Raw genomic sequence first — 12,557 nt, 5'->3', positions numbered from 1 at the left:
TTTCCAGCTAATGGATTTTGTGGCACTTCCCTTGGTTAATCAGTTAGCAGTGATTAAACAGGGGAAACATGAACGACAGCCTGAGTAACGTCATCGTTTTTTCTGCACAGTGGAAAGGAGTGGTTTGCCAGAGAAACCTCTTGCGAAATAACTGAGAATTGATCTTTAAGCACAGAATCTACTATGCTTTAAAATCCCCTTGTGGGTGCTCACTTCCTCCATGGGCTGAAGTGGAGTTGTTAAAGAGGTTACCATTCCCAGACCGTTCCCAGTCACCATCATGGCTGTCTTCTGCCAAAGGTTACCCCCTCCCCTATCTACCTATAAGCTGCTCACTCAATCCCTCCCAAAACTGTTTTGGCCAAAGTCAACCAGAGCAGCTTAAGCAGTTTAAATAGTAGAAGTCAGCTGCACTGGTTTGTTTTGGCTATACTGGATTAGGGGAAACCCAAGATGGGAAGTGAGTTGACGACATTTTCATGGACAGCTTCAGGGGCAGGGGGTAGTTTGGCCTAATCTGCTTTCAGAGCAGACCGCTACCAACAGGGTATTTAAAAGTAGAAGCATTACCAAGATACCCACATTGAAACACAGCATTTTTAGATAGCACTGGCTTTTTTGGCACATGGAGCAGGGTACAGCAGTAAGAGCAGCACAGGTTTGTAGGAGAGCAGCAATGGGAACATGAGGATTTGAAAACCAGTACGAATAGAAGATGTCAGACTGAGAGTGGGGAAAGAGCAGAGGAGGGAGAAAAGTTTGTAGCTGGAGATCAGTGGGAAATCACAGAACTCAGTCTAGAGAGGAGGAATTTGAGTAGCATGAGAAGTGCAGGCATCAAAGATGTAGGGTGCCAAGTAGAAGTGCTCAGAAGAAGACAGTGAGTTGAGAACACCCAGTATCTCGCTGTTCTTCCCTTCCTTCCCTTCCATGTGTGCATAAGACTTTGGGAAGCTCCATCCCTCTGGAAAATGGTTAAATAAGAATAGCCTCATTAGTTAGTCACTGCAGATAGTTTTCATACTTCTACTTCCCTATAGCTTCTCTAGGATTGCCAGATTCATAGCACATCAAATGAGCTAGAGTTAGTATGCAAGTGGAGAGGTCTAGGTTCAGTGCAGATATGTGTCTTTGAGTTGGAAGGAATTTAGGACAAGATGAAGCAATATTCTTGTTCTCTGTAGGATGACAGTGGGTGATTTGGAGCAGTGGAAGAGAAAAGGAGAATTACAGGAACTAGAGCAGCAGAAAGTGCAGAAAAAAAAGCGAAAGAGAGCTTCAGCTGTCTGCTTCCCTGTATCTTCTTACTTCACAAACCCTATATTCATTACTCAATAGAAAATTACATAATTCCTATCTCTATAGTTTCTGAGTACTCTTTATTTTTCCAAGTCTTTTGTGGGACAGAGTATCATGAATTCATGTTTTATGGATATAAGACTGACTTATTAAGATAAAGTAACTCATCCTAGATAGTATAGCAAGATGGTTGCAGATCAGAGAACTGAACCAAGTTCTCTTAAATTCCAAATCTAACCACTAACTCATTCTTTTCCCTCTCCTCTCTTCCATCTCACAAAAGAAATAGTAACTTTTTTTTTTACTTACATAAGCAGGCAGATTTATAAAAATTAAGCACTTGCATGAAAGTTTGTTGGCTTAGTTTGCAAACAGAGAGACGCATACACATACAAAGACTATAAGTGAGATATACAACAGAAGACAGTGAGAAAAGATAAAGAAAGAAGTAATAATTTTTGGTTCTGTGAATGGCCTTTTTGAAGCTTAGGGGGTTTTGATAAATTCTAATCATCTTAAGCAGAAAAAAGTCATGGTCAAGCCACTTCTGAATAAAACAGCAAGATTAAGTTTTGAGGAGGCATTTGAAATTGGAGATCATAATAAATATTATTTACAGAAAAGGAGCATAATAACATGTTGTCACCAGGAAACAGATTGATGAAATACTGCTTTCAAGAAACAACAAGTTCAGACAAATCTACAGCAACTGAAAAACTTAACTAGTAACATTTCTCACTTTTCTGTATATCTAAAGAGAAAATATTTAAATAAAACCAACAAAAAAGCTCATACATTAAAAAAAAAAATCACAAACACATTCCAGAAATTAAGATAGTTGTCACAATAAACACCCACCTCACTTACTTTTAGCTCTTACTCACTGTTAGTCACTTGTCTGTAGGCTGGGATACTTCTATTGAAAGCAACTAGTAATGGGCTGTAAGCACAGATGGTGTAAATCATCATTGCTCAACTAACGCTTCAGTTGCTATGCTAATTCATACTATCTGGAGAGTAGTTTTGTATGTTCATGTTTTGTTTGTGGCCAATCAGGAATTAGAAGTAAAATGTATTTGTGTTTATTATGAAGGCAACATAAAATGTATGAGGTCTTTGACTATTCATATCCTTCTTTTTAACTGTTTGAATACTTTAAATGAAGTGGGATATAGTAATTACCAGCCTTAAATACATTTTAAATTTCTTGTGAAGTATTTTCCTAAGAGTACCAAGGATACAAGAAAAAAAAGGATAGCATTCATAAAATGTTTAGAAGTTCTGATACATGAAATGTCATTTGGGTCGATATAAAGCAATAAGTACAAAGTTACTGTACTGACAGCATGCTAAAGTAAGTTCACAATCAGGAAAGTAGTTTAGAAGTCTGAATGTAGAAAGAGAATGTATAACCTGTGGTAATGAAGACCAGTTTATTTATATTTACTTGTTTTAAAATATTTTTCTTTTCAAGATATGTACACAGGAGAAGAAATTTTGTGACAGTTTTAGAGTCTTCACTGTTGCTCCTGATCCATTTTGTTGCTTCTGTGTACCTTTAACAGCTTCTGACACCTACAGGTAACCTAAACATTGTAGATTTGAGAGGTTACTTTTTGTTTTGTTTCTAAGATGCAGTTTGGGTGTTGCAGTAATATGCAAGTGAAACTACATTGTTATTCAAATGGATTGTAAGAGAGATAGATTTTTATTCCATGCAATCATTAAAATGTACGTAATAGATAAAAAGAGCCTAATATCACAAAAGGAAAAGGCAGACAAACCCATAATGGACATGAAAAATAATCTTGATATCTAAAATGGGAAAGAAAATCAAGTTAATTACTATTAGCTGATGCTGTGGGAAAGAAGGACATAGCACCACAATGACCTGCATTTACAAGCTTTCATTCATGTAAACTTTTAAGTGGATAACACCCAGAACATCAATATTTTGGCCTTTCAGTAAAAATAGATTCTTTGGAAAAAAGACTGTTAACTTGCAACAGTATCTTATTTTGTTGAATGCACTGGTCAGAAAATTGTCACTGATAGTAGCCCAGTTGTCAACAACAGAGAGCAGAGAAAATCTCAGAGCATGTCTTTTTTTTTTTTTTTTTTAGATGCAAGGGGGAGCTGGTTTATTTTTATACTGCCTTCTTGACTACCCTTCTGATGCTCAGGAACAACCTGGCTTCTGTGAGTTAGGTATGGGTACAACTCTTTTAGCTCTACAGAGGGGTCAAAAATCTTGTGAGAACATTTATGTTTCAAAGCAGTTTGCCACTTGTTCTCCTTTTAGCCAGGGAAGAATCATTAATGTATTAGAAATGTTTAAAACCCTGCTTTATGTTTGGCCTGCAAAAAGAAGGGGAGAAAGTCAATGTGGGTAAAGCACAGGGCTGCAAATATGATTTTTTTTCTTTGTAAAGGTCTGCCTCAGAATTCTTATGACTTTTTCGAAGCTGCATATGCTTGCTTTAGATATAAATTTGGCTTGTTGGCTCTCCAGTCATTAAAAATTGTTTCAAGCCATTGATCAAATGATGATGAGTTCCAGACAAATTTATGCTGAAGAATGTGCCTCTTCATGACCATTTAAAATCTAAATGGGTATTATGAAATCAGAGGGGGCGGAAAGTTTTTTAAGAGATGGAGTTTTAAGTAAAGGACATGACTTTCCAAGACATTTTTTCTCAGCAGCTGCGAAAGCTCAGAAGAATTTCCTTGACAGGAACATGTGAGGATGCAGTCTTTTGTGAGCCAGTCAGTGGAGACAGTTATGGGAAAATGGTAAATGTGATTTGAGTTCCAGAATATAAAAGGAAAAAGAAGCCGCAGTTCAAAGGGCCTGTCTGATTACTAAGTTGCAGAAATTATATGTTTATTCATCTGTTATTTTGTACTAGTACCTACAATTAAATGATGTCAGCTACAGTTTAAGAAAAATGGCTATTATAACTGATGATTCATTTAAAATACCTTCTTACCATATAATGCCAGCAGGAGATCAGGATGCAGTTGCACAAATGCTGTAAGCTGGACGTCACTGAAAGAAGAGTGTGGTTTCTGTTTGGTTAATGGCGTGTGAACGAACAAAGACTTCAGCCACTGGAGATGAGACGGCAAAATAGAAACAAGGATGGACAGCAATTGGGAGAGAAAGTGTGAACCAATGTGTCAGTGGCATGGGTGTACAGAGCTTGAGAAGGTGCAAACAGATGCCTTGGTTGAGCCCATCTATCAGGTGATGCTCTAGCTCATGGTTTCCTATCCTCTGCTTCTTACTGTGGTCCTTGCTGTGGATCTGGCATTGTTATAATGCAACAGGAGTTAGTGTGTCTTGCTTATCCAACAGAAGTACAGCAAGATACTCTTTTTGACAGTCGTTAGGTTGACATTTGCCATCTGACAACAGAAAAGAGCTCTTTAGACTGAGGGTGGTAAAACACTGGAAGATGTGCCTAGAGGGGTTTTCCTCTCCTTGGAGATAGTCAAGTGCTGGAATGGACAAGGTTCTGATCAACATGATCTAACTTAATAGTTGGATTTAATGTTGAGATTGGCTATGTTGTGTAGAGGGAGTTAGACCAGCTGGCCTCCTGAGATCCCCTCCGACCTAATTTATTATATGGTATAGAGGGGGCATTTATGATTCCTGTATCTGGTATTCTGAACTCTCAGTGCATCAGTATGCCTGGCTGAAAATTTATCTGTCAAACATTCAGATAGTCCTGTCACTATTATGAAATTTCAGTGTATAAATTTATGTGTTTACATTTTTAGGAGGTTTTCAGGAGGAAGTCAGTTCTTTAAAAATACAGCTTTTGTAAAGTTAATCTCATTGTTACTAAACCAAACATGTTAAAGCTAGGTTATTGAATATGAATTTACTGTAAAAATCACTAAAGTAACATGTACACATAAAGTTTACAAACAAGCTTAAATTTATGTTGAAGAGAGACTTGGCAATATCTATAATACATAGTGTATTTTAACTGATTAATCTCAGTGGATGTAAAAACATACTCATCCTCTCTCTACTTTGTCTCAGTGGCATGCCTGTGGTGCAGCATGGCTGCTGGATTTTATTGGATTGATAAAAGTTGTTCTTGTACTTAGCATTTGGATATTTTTATGGTAGCAGATCACATTTACATCCATAGAGAGGTCCTTTCACATAGGTAGGGATGTGAAAAAAGGCCCTGGAATAAAATGAGTCGAGGCCATATATGTGTAGTTTAAGGAGTGAAGTTATGACATCCTTCAACAACAACAACAAAATCCATAGTAACAAATGCAAAAGCAAATATATCTTTAAAAAAATTCCAGAGTCTTATTCTGAATTACATACCTCACTCTTCATAGCTGTTCATAAGTTGACAGTGTAGCTGCACAGGGTATATTTACTTCCAGTTAAATGTTTCTTAACAATTCTAGAGTGGTGCAAAAGGGATGTATTATACTAATTTCTTCTCAGTTGTGCAGCCAGATTATGAAATATATAAGCCAAAAACATACAAAGACTAAGCAACAAAGCCATCTAAATTGTTCATGAATGATTAAAAAGTCGTTTGTTTTGTTTGGACTTCAAAATCCCACTCGTCTCCAAAACATGCTTGGTCTGATTGCTAGTTCAGAGCAACTAAAGATCTCATTTTTCATTTCCTAGAAGATTCTATACTCAGTTGAAAATTATGTCTAAGTGGGAGTTAAATGCTGACACCAGAAAGCAGACAATTGCATCTTGGTGGTATTCTACATTTATGAGTCTCTCTTGTGCCTGGCCAAAGCACATCTGGAAAAGGAAAGAACTTGTAAGAGATTTTGCCTGCAAAGCTCCACATGGAACGGAGCTGATACAAATCAATCTTGCTTTTTTAGTACATCTATCTGCAAATAGCTACAGTGTAATGCAAACAGACATAATAATCCAGATTATTTTGGAAGATTGATTAATGGGAACATTACTCATATACTCAGTGCATGACATTTCCTATTAGTTGTTCATATCATTTGAGAGTTAAAGGATATAAATACTTAGGAACTTCCCAGCAGTTGGGTTGCCACCTGTCTGCTGAACACATCAAAGGGGGAAAAGCGTGAGTTATATTCCATTTAAGAATGCTGTAGCTATCTGTGGGACTCTGAATAACATTTCTGACACTGTCAGGGGAAAATTTTCCATAGCAGTCTCAACTCAGATTCAGCAATAGGGTTTTTTCTCCCTGACATAGCTAGAAATTTAAAGGATGTTAACAAAGGCAGAGGTAGTGGGGCTGATGCTTCTTGCAATTAGACAAGTAATTAGAGAGCTAAGGACTATATATATGCAACCAAAGTGAACACTTAGCAAACAGCTGTCAATCTTTGTATAGATTCATTGCTTCCTCTGTTAGTATTTATACCTGACATTGTAGCAGTTGTTTAATAAAAAACTCATTTGCATGAAGAACTGGAGATGGTAAAAACCAAAAAATATCTACAACAAACACACATGAAAATCCCCCAGCCGCATTTCTTTTTGTAAAACGCCTGTCAAACACATGGCAAAGCTATTCTGTAGCATGACATCACTTGGTTCTATGAAATGACTATTGACGGGTCTGTTCACAGCATCTATAATTATCTACTTACCTCTAAGTTTCAGTGATTTTGAGCAGCAGACTGATGTAAATGTTTCAAATCAGCTTCTGGAGATGCCTTTGAAACCAAACAGACTAGCACCTAACATAGGCATCAACATATGTATGTCAGGCTTTCTTCTGTAGCTTAACCTGGGCCTTAAAGTCACGGAAAATACTTGGAGAAAACTCCTTAATGTCCTATTTGTAAACACATAGCTGTGGATCTCAAGGTATTGTGGAGAGGATGAAAGCTCCTCTTGCTATAGGTTTACTACCCTTAAATTACTTCATAGCATCATTTAGCACTTTTGTAGAGATATGCCTCAGTAGATAGAAACCACTAGTAGTCTCTCATGGAGACCTGTAGAGGGGGAGCCATTCAGGAATTAGTAAACTTTAATGTACTGCTCCTGGGTCTGACAGCAAGCCTGCCAGGGACCATGTAGGAAAGGAGCACAGTGCCACAGACAGATTCTGCTGTGTGCAGAACTACCCTGTACAGTCTGACCATGAGTGGTTTGTAACACAAGACAGCAGGGACGTACAGGAGGCAAGATATTTTGCACAGTTGTCTGAAACTCTAGTGTTAGTCCCTACTTCTGGAGGGACAGTATAGTCCCCAGTCCCAAACTCTAAAGGGAAATCCTGAGATAGAAGTTAAAAAAGACCACTTGCTTAGAAAAAACAGGTAACTCGATTTCAGTGCTGATGTTTCACAAAACCCATTTGCTTCTTCTCTTGGATCAGCCTTGTCTGAAATTTGTTTAAAAGTATTGTAAAATTTAAAAGAAAAAAATAAACGTTTAATGTGTAGTTTTTTAATTATGATCCTTTTAGACAGAGGGGAATACACACAAAGCCCACCCCTGCCCTCGTCTTGTACTTTAATGCTTTTTGCAAACGAATCAGTATTTTCTAATTTTTATCTTATAATTATAGCTAATCCTCCAAATCTTCAAACAGTTGTCATAAATCAATTATGGTTTCAAGTCAGAGATAGTTTTGAGCTTACAGTTATTTTATATATAGATATGTGAATGAGAAAACTAGTAGATATTTATGTGCATTTGTAGTCAATCCTCTTGATTGTTAGATTTTTGATATGATCATTTGTGAACCAGCATCTGACTTGAGAATTTAAATGCCATTTCTTCCACTCATGTCAAGACCAAAGTGAACAAGTAGATTTGGTTGCCCAGGGCCCCATCCAATGACCTTGAACACTTCCAGGGATGAGGCATCCACAACTTCTCTGGGCAACCTTTGCCAGTGCCTCACCACCCTCACAGTAAAGAATTTCTTCCAAATATCTAATCTAAACCTACTCTCTGTCAGTTTAAAGCCATTCCCCCTTGTCCTATCACTATATGCCCTTGTAAAAAGTTTCTCTCCAGCTCTCTTGTAGCCCCTTTTAGGTACTGGGAGGGTAGCTGTGCTTTTTGCTGTGTATTTCTGAAACAACACACTTTTATTTCCCCTGTATGAATGGGCAAGGCAGGCAGCCTGCCAGCTCCCAATAACCTGCTGCATATTTTGCCTATTTCCTTGAAGTAGCCCTGTGAACAACTGGGTGTTATCCAGGAGTGCATTCCTCATTTACATTTATTACAAATTAATACAACACTTTTTGTGGTGCAGCTTTTGATCCTGTAAATAACTTCTGTTCACCTGAGCAGTCTCATTAAACACAAATCTCATTAAACACAAATACACAGCTCATCAACAGTTACAACAATACTAGGAAATCCAATATTCTTAAATACAGTTGCAAAACAGAAATTAGCCGATATGATGCTGACTTAAGATGGGGTGAGCAGCGCAGACCAGGGAAAAGTTTTGTATCTGATGACCCAAACCTTCACATGAGGGACAATGTAATTTCTGAAAGTAGTCAAAGTCATCATGGAAGTCCTCTGACCCAGTTACAATGCAGATCCAGCTTGCCATACAAGTCCTTCAGTTTTTGCTTAAGCTATGCAGAAACCTTGTTTATGCCCTTGGACAAGACAACAGTATCAGACTTAGATTAGTAAATGTTTTGCATGTGAGCACAGCCCGTGCCACAGAATCTGGATCTGGACAAAACTGTTTAAAATTATTTTATGTGTTGTGGTAACCAGAAATGCTCTTACCAGAATGGCCAGCTACTAAGAGCAGATTTTGACTGGCTCTAATAGGTATGGCTATGCAGGCATTTTTGTTTGTGTAGGCCAAAGGGGAGGAGCACGTTGCAAAATATCTTATGAAACAAAAAAATAAGACACCGAGCTGAAGTGGATTTTTAAACCTCTTGAGAATGAACAATATGCCTTTTTAGTAAACCAGTTGTGCATAGAGATCAATGTACACAATTAAAAGACTAATCCTGCTGTAAGTTCACCTCAAGTATTTCATGAATTTCACATGATCCACCCACTTTTTTTCTGTACCTCTGCAATTACCATATCAGCAGCAATAATTCTCTGTTGTTCAAGTGCCAGATACAACATGGCTTTCACATTCCTGAACGTGGCATATTGTGCTGCTCTGTTTGTTTGTTGTTTCGGAACAAGATTAAATTTTATTCACTTGTGCACCTCATTGAACTTTAACCCACTCTTTGTCATCTTCTTAATCAGTGATTTGTTTATCTTGCTCTATGGTTCTCAGTTTCTTATATTTAGTTTAAATTCTGCACGAAACCCATGTTTTTCAAATAACTTTTTGAACCATTCCTGGTTTTCCTCACATATCATATTTGGAACTACCAATTATATGTGTGATCATCTGACTTCTTTTTCTCCCTTCTACTAGAGCTAGAAATTATGAAGTAGCTCCTTTCCAACTGCAGCACGAGCATTTTCATGCAATATTTTAATTTACACATAGTCTATCCCTTCAGCAATATAAAAGCATCATGAGCACTGTCTCAAGATTTTGCTTATGTGGGAAAGTTAGTTTGGTTAGATAAAGCTGTAACTTTTCTGCGTGTGTGTATGCACAGGACAAAAGCTGATTATTCCAAATTATCTTATTTTGAGTCCATTTTACTTGAGAAGTACATTCGCAATAGCTAAATAGGAAGAACTCCCCTTGTAGAGCTGACTTCAAGCATTTGCAACCACTGAAGGCCCTCATCTTGTCACAAAGTAGAACATTTAGCAAATATGAGAGTAACCCCTTATCAACATTTAATTATACAGTGTATAGGAAATAGTCACAGATCAGGTTTCCAATGTGCTGTGCTTCCTTCAAACACTGATTAGATTTAAAAGCCAACTTTCAAAGAGCTTTTATTTTAAATAGAATTTTCTTTTAATCATCACCAATGGAGGTGATCAATCAATGTGCTTGTGAGCATGTGCTGCTCATGTATTTACCAGGTCTTCTGGAACTTTAGACTATATAGCTGATTTCTCTAATGAAAAAAAAATCCAAACCAATAAACTGGTATACTTTTACCATAGTTATATTAAAAAAATAAGATATAGAATATTATGTAAAGAAAAAAATTTTTTTTGTCACTCCTTGGTGACAAATACTTTTACTGATGAGTATAAACAAAAAGTTAAAGGTGTTCTCTGTCTCGGTATCAACAGACTCTACAAACTGAAAGACAGAGAATTTCTTGTATTTCCAGAAATGTTTCTTGGATGTCAGATTAAAGGATGTAGAAAAATGCAATTTCTCTATCAGTTCTACAAAAAGACCTCCAAAATCCCAAGGGATTGAAAGACAAGCTGTTCATGGAGTCTTTGCCCCATGGCAAATGAGTTAGCATCTCTATTAAAGCAATTAGCAACTCAGTATATTTGCCTTTATATCTATAAATGAACTAATCTCAAAGGCTCTGAATCTCCAAAGACTCCACAAATGTACCTCGATACCAAAACATTGCAAGATTTATTCTTGTTTCAGGCAGGCTCTCAGAGGAACAGATTTTGAATTGCCCAAATTAAAACATTTCCAGTTCTAGAGAGAATAAATACCCTTTAAGGATCTATTGACATCACTGCAAATATGAGCACATGGTGCAAAATCACCCTGTGAGTTATATATCTTTTTAAGTCACACTGACATATGCAATGATATTTAAACTATACCCTGATTGCCACTGTATTGCCTGAACTCACTTTATTTATATACTTCAAAGTCTCTCTGGATCTCAGAAGCACAACCCTTCTTTTAATAATTATAACTAATTTTCAGCAGGAACCTGCCAATAGTTATTACATAAGACGATTTGTGACACTGCATTTAACCAAGGAGGTTTTACTTAAAAATCTTATCATTTGTGAGTCTTTGGAGGTCAAAATGGTGACCTGTTAGACAACAACAAAAAAAGACCTGCTGAGTCAGACTACTGGTCCTTAAGAGGAGACACCTTTTAGGGAGAATATGTGAACTTGGCCTTTTTCTGCTCTCTGATGCATCTCTTCCTCTCATACATCCCCAGTATGCCAGTTAGATTAGGGATGACGGAGAATACATCCACTTGGTACCTCTTTATGAGACATAAACATATCTAATCCTTTTATGAACTTGCAGTACTCTCTGCTTTACAGTGTCCTGTTGGCAGTAAACTCCAAGAGTTTATGCTGTGTAAAGAAGTACTACTTCTAGCTGTTGAAATCAGTTTCAAATCTTATGTGCTATATATATGTGCATATATATCATATTTGGTTTCATTCACAATTGTTCTTCCTGACAGACTCCCACTGAACTTGCATGTCCGTATTCATAGAATCATAGAATCATAGAATAGATTGGGTTGGAAAAGACCTCCAAGATCATCAAGTCCAACCCCTGATCCAACTTCAATTACTATATCATGGCACTAAGGGCCACGTCCAATCTATTTTTAAAAACCTCCAGGGATGGTGAATCCACCACCTCTCTGGGTAGGCCGTTCCATCCAGGGGGACAGCATAACCATAGTAGGAAAGTAGACTGAAATGTCTATTTCGAGTTGTTCTGTGCTAAAATATAGAAGCTCTTAAGTGCTTAGGCAGGGAGCTTGTGCTTATCCTGGTTTGAAGCTGAGAGCTCTGCTTCGTAAGTGATACAAAGCAGAAGGAGTAGTGTGGGATAATCTAGTGGAAAGAAAAGATGCAGCTGTAACTTGCTGGTTAAAAGGATTCTGGTCTTTCTGAATCAGCATCAGGGCTCTGTCTAATCTCCTTCCTCCACTCATGTTGCAACAGAGGGTTGCCTAAGTGAGCTATGTTGGCTCTTTGCCACTCAATATTTCCCTTCACCGGGGAAACCCCCAACTAACTTTTAAAGTCAGCTTTATGGCCCCGGGATAGTGCCAAAGGTGGAATGAGGCACCTCACCACCTTCTTGAAGAATTTGAAGGCAAAGATAGGGGAGGGATCACAGGAGGCAACCTAGGCAAACTCATATTGAGCTATTCCTGCTACTTTTTTAGCTGACACCTCCTGCTCAACATACTGATCAACCCTGCTTTTTTATTGCTATTATTTCAGAGGGGAGTTGCCAGAACTGATTCATTGTTTTTGGACAGGCAAATACAAAGTGAGCAAACTGCCTTGTCTTTGACAACTGAAAAGCATATAAGAGAAAAAAAGCTTCTAAAAGTTCTTTGTCTCTGCCATCTAGAAAGCATAGCCTTCCAAGAGGAAGGTCTGT

General features: G+C 37.6%; 1 long non-coding RNA gene across 1 annotated transcript; it reads left to right on the top strand.

The window, feature by feature from the left end:
* The first annotated feature begins 3,434 nt into the window (after positions 1-3,434).
* On the top strand, positions 3,435-6,468 carry LOC113958176. Its single transcript, XR_003531428.1, has 4 exons — positions 3,435-3,507; positions 4,003-4,092; positions 4,303-4,546; positions 5,975-6,468. It is a non-coding gene; the product is annotated as an uncharacterized LOC113958176 (long non-coding RNA).
* The last annotated feature ends 6,089 nt before the right edge of the window (positions 6,469-12,557 follow it).

This window comes from Corapipo altera, unplaced genomic scaffold (genome assembly GCF_003945725.1).
Source record: "Corapipo altera isolate COAL_440 unplaced genomic scaffold, ASM394572v1 317, whole genome shotgun sequence".
In the NCBI taxonomy this organism is placed as follows: domain Eukaryota; kingdom Metazoa; phylum Chordata; class Aves; order Passeriformes; family Pipridae; genus Corapipo; species Corapipo altera.
Note: the sequence above shows the minus strand (reverse complement) of the source record. Positions and strands in the feature narration are given on the sequence as shown.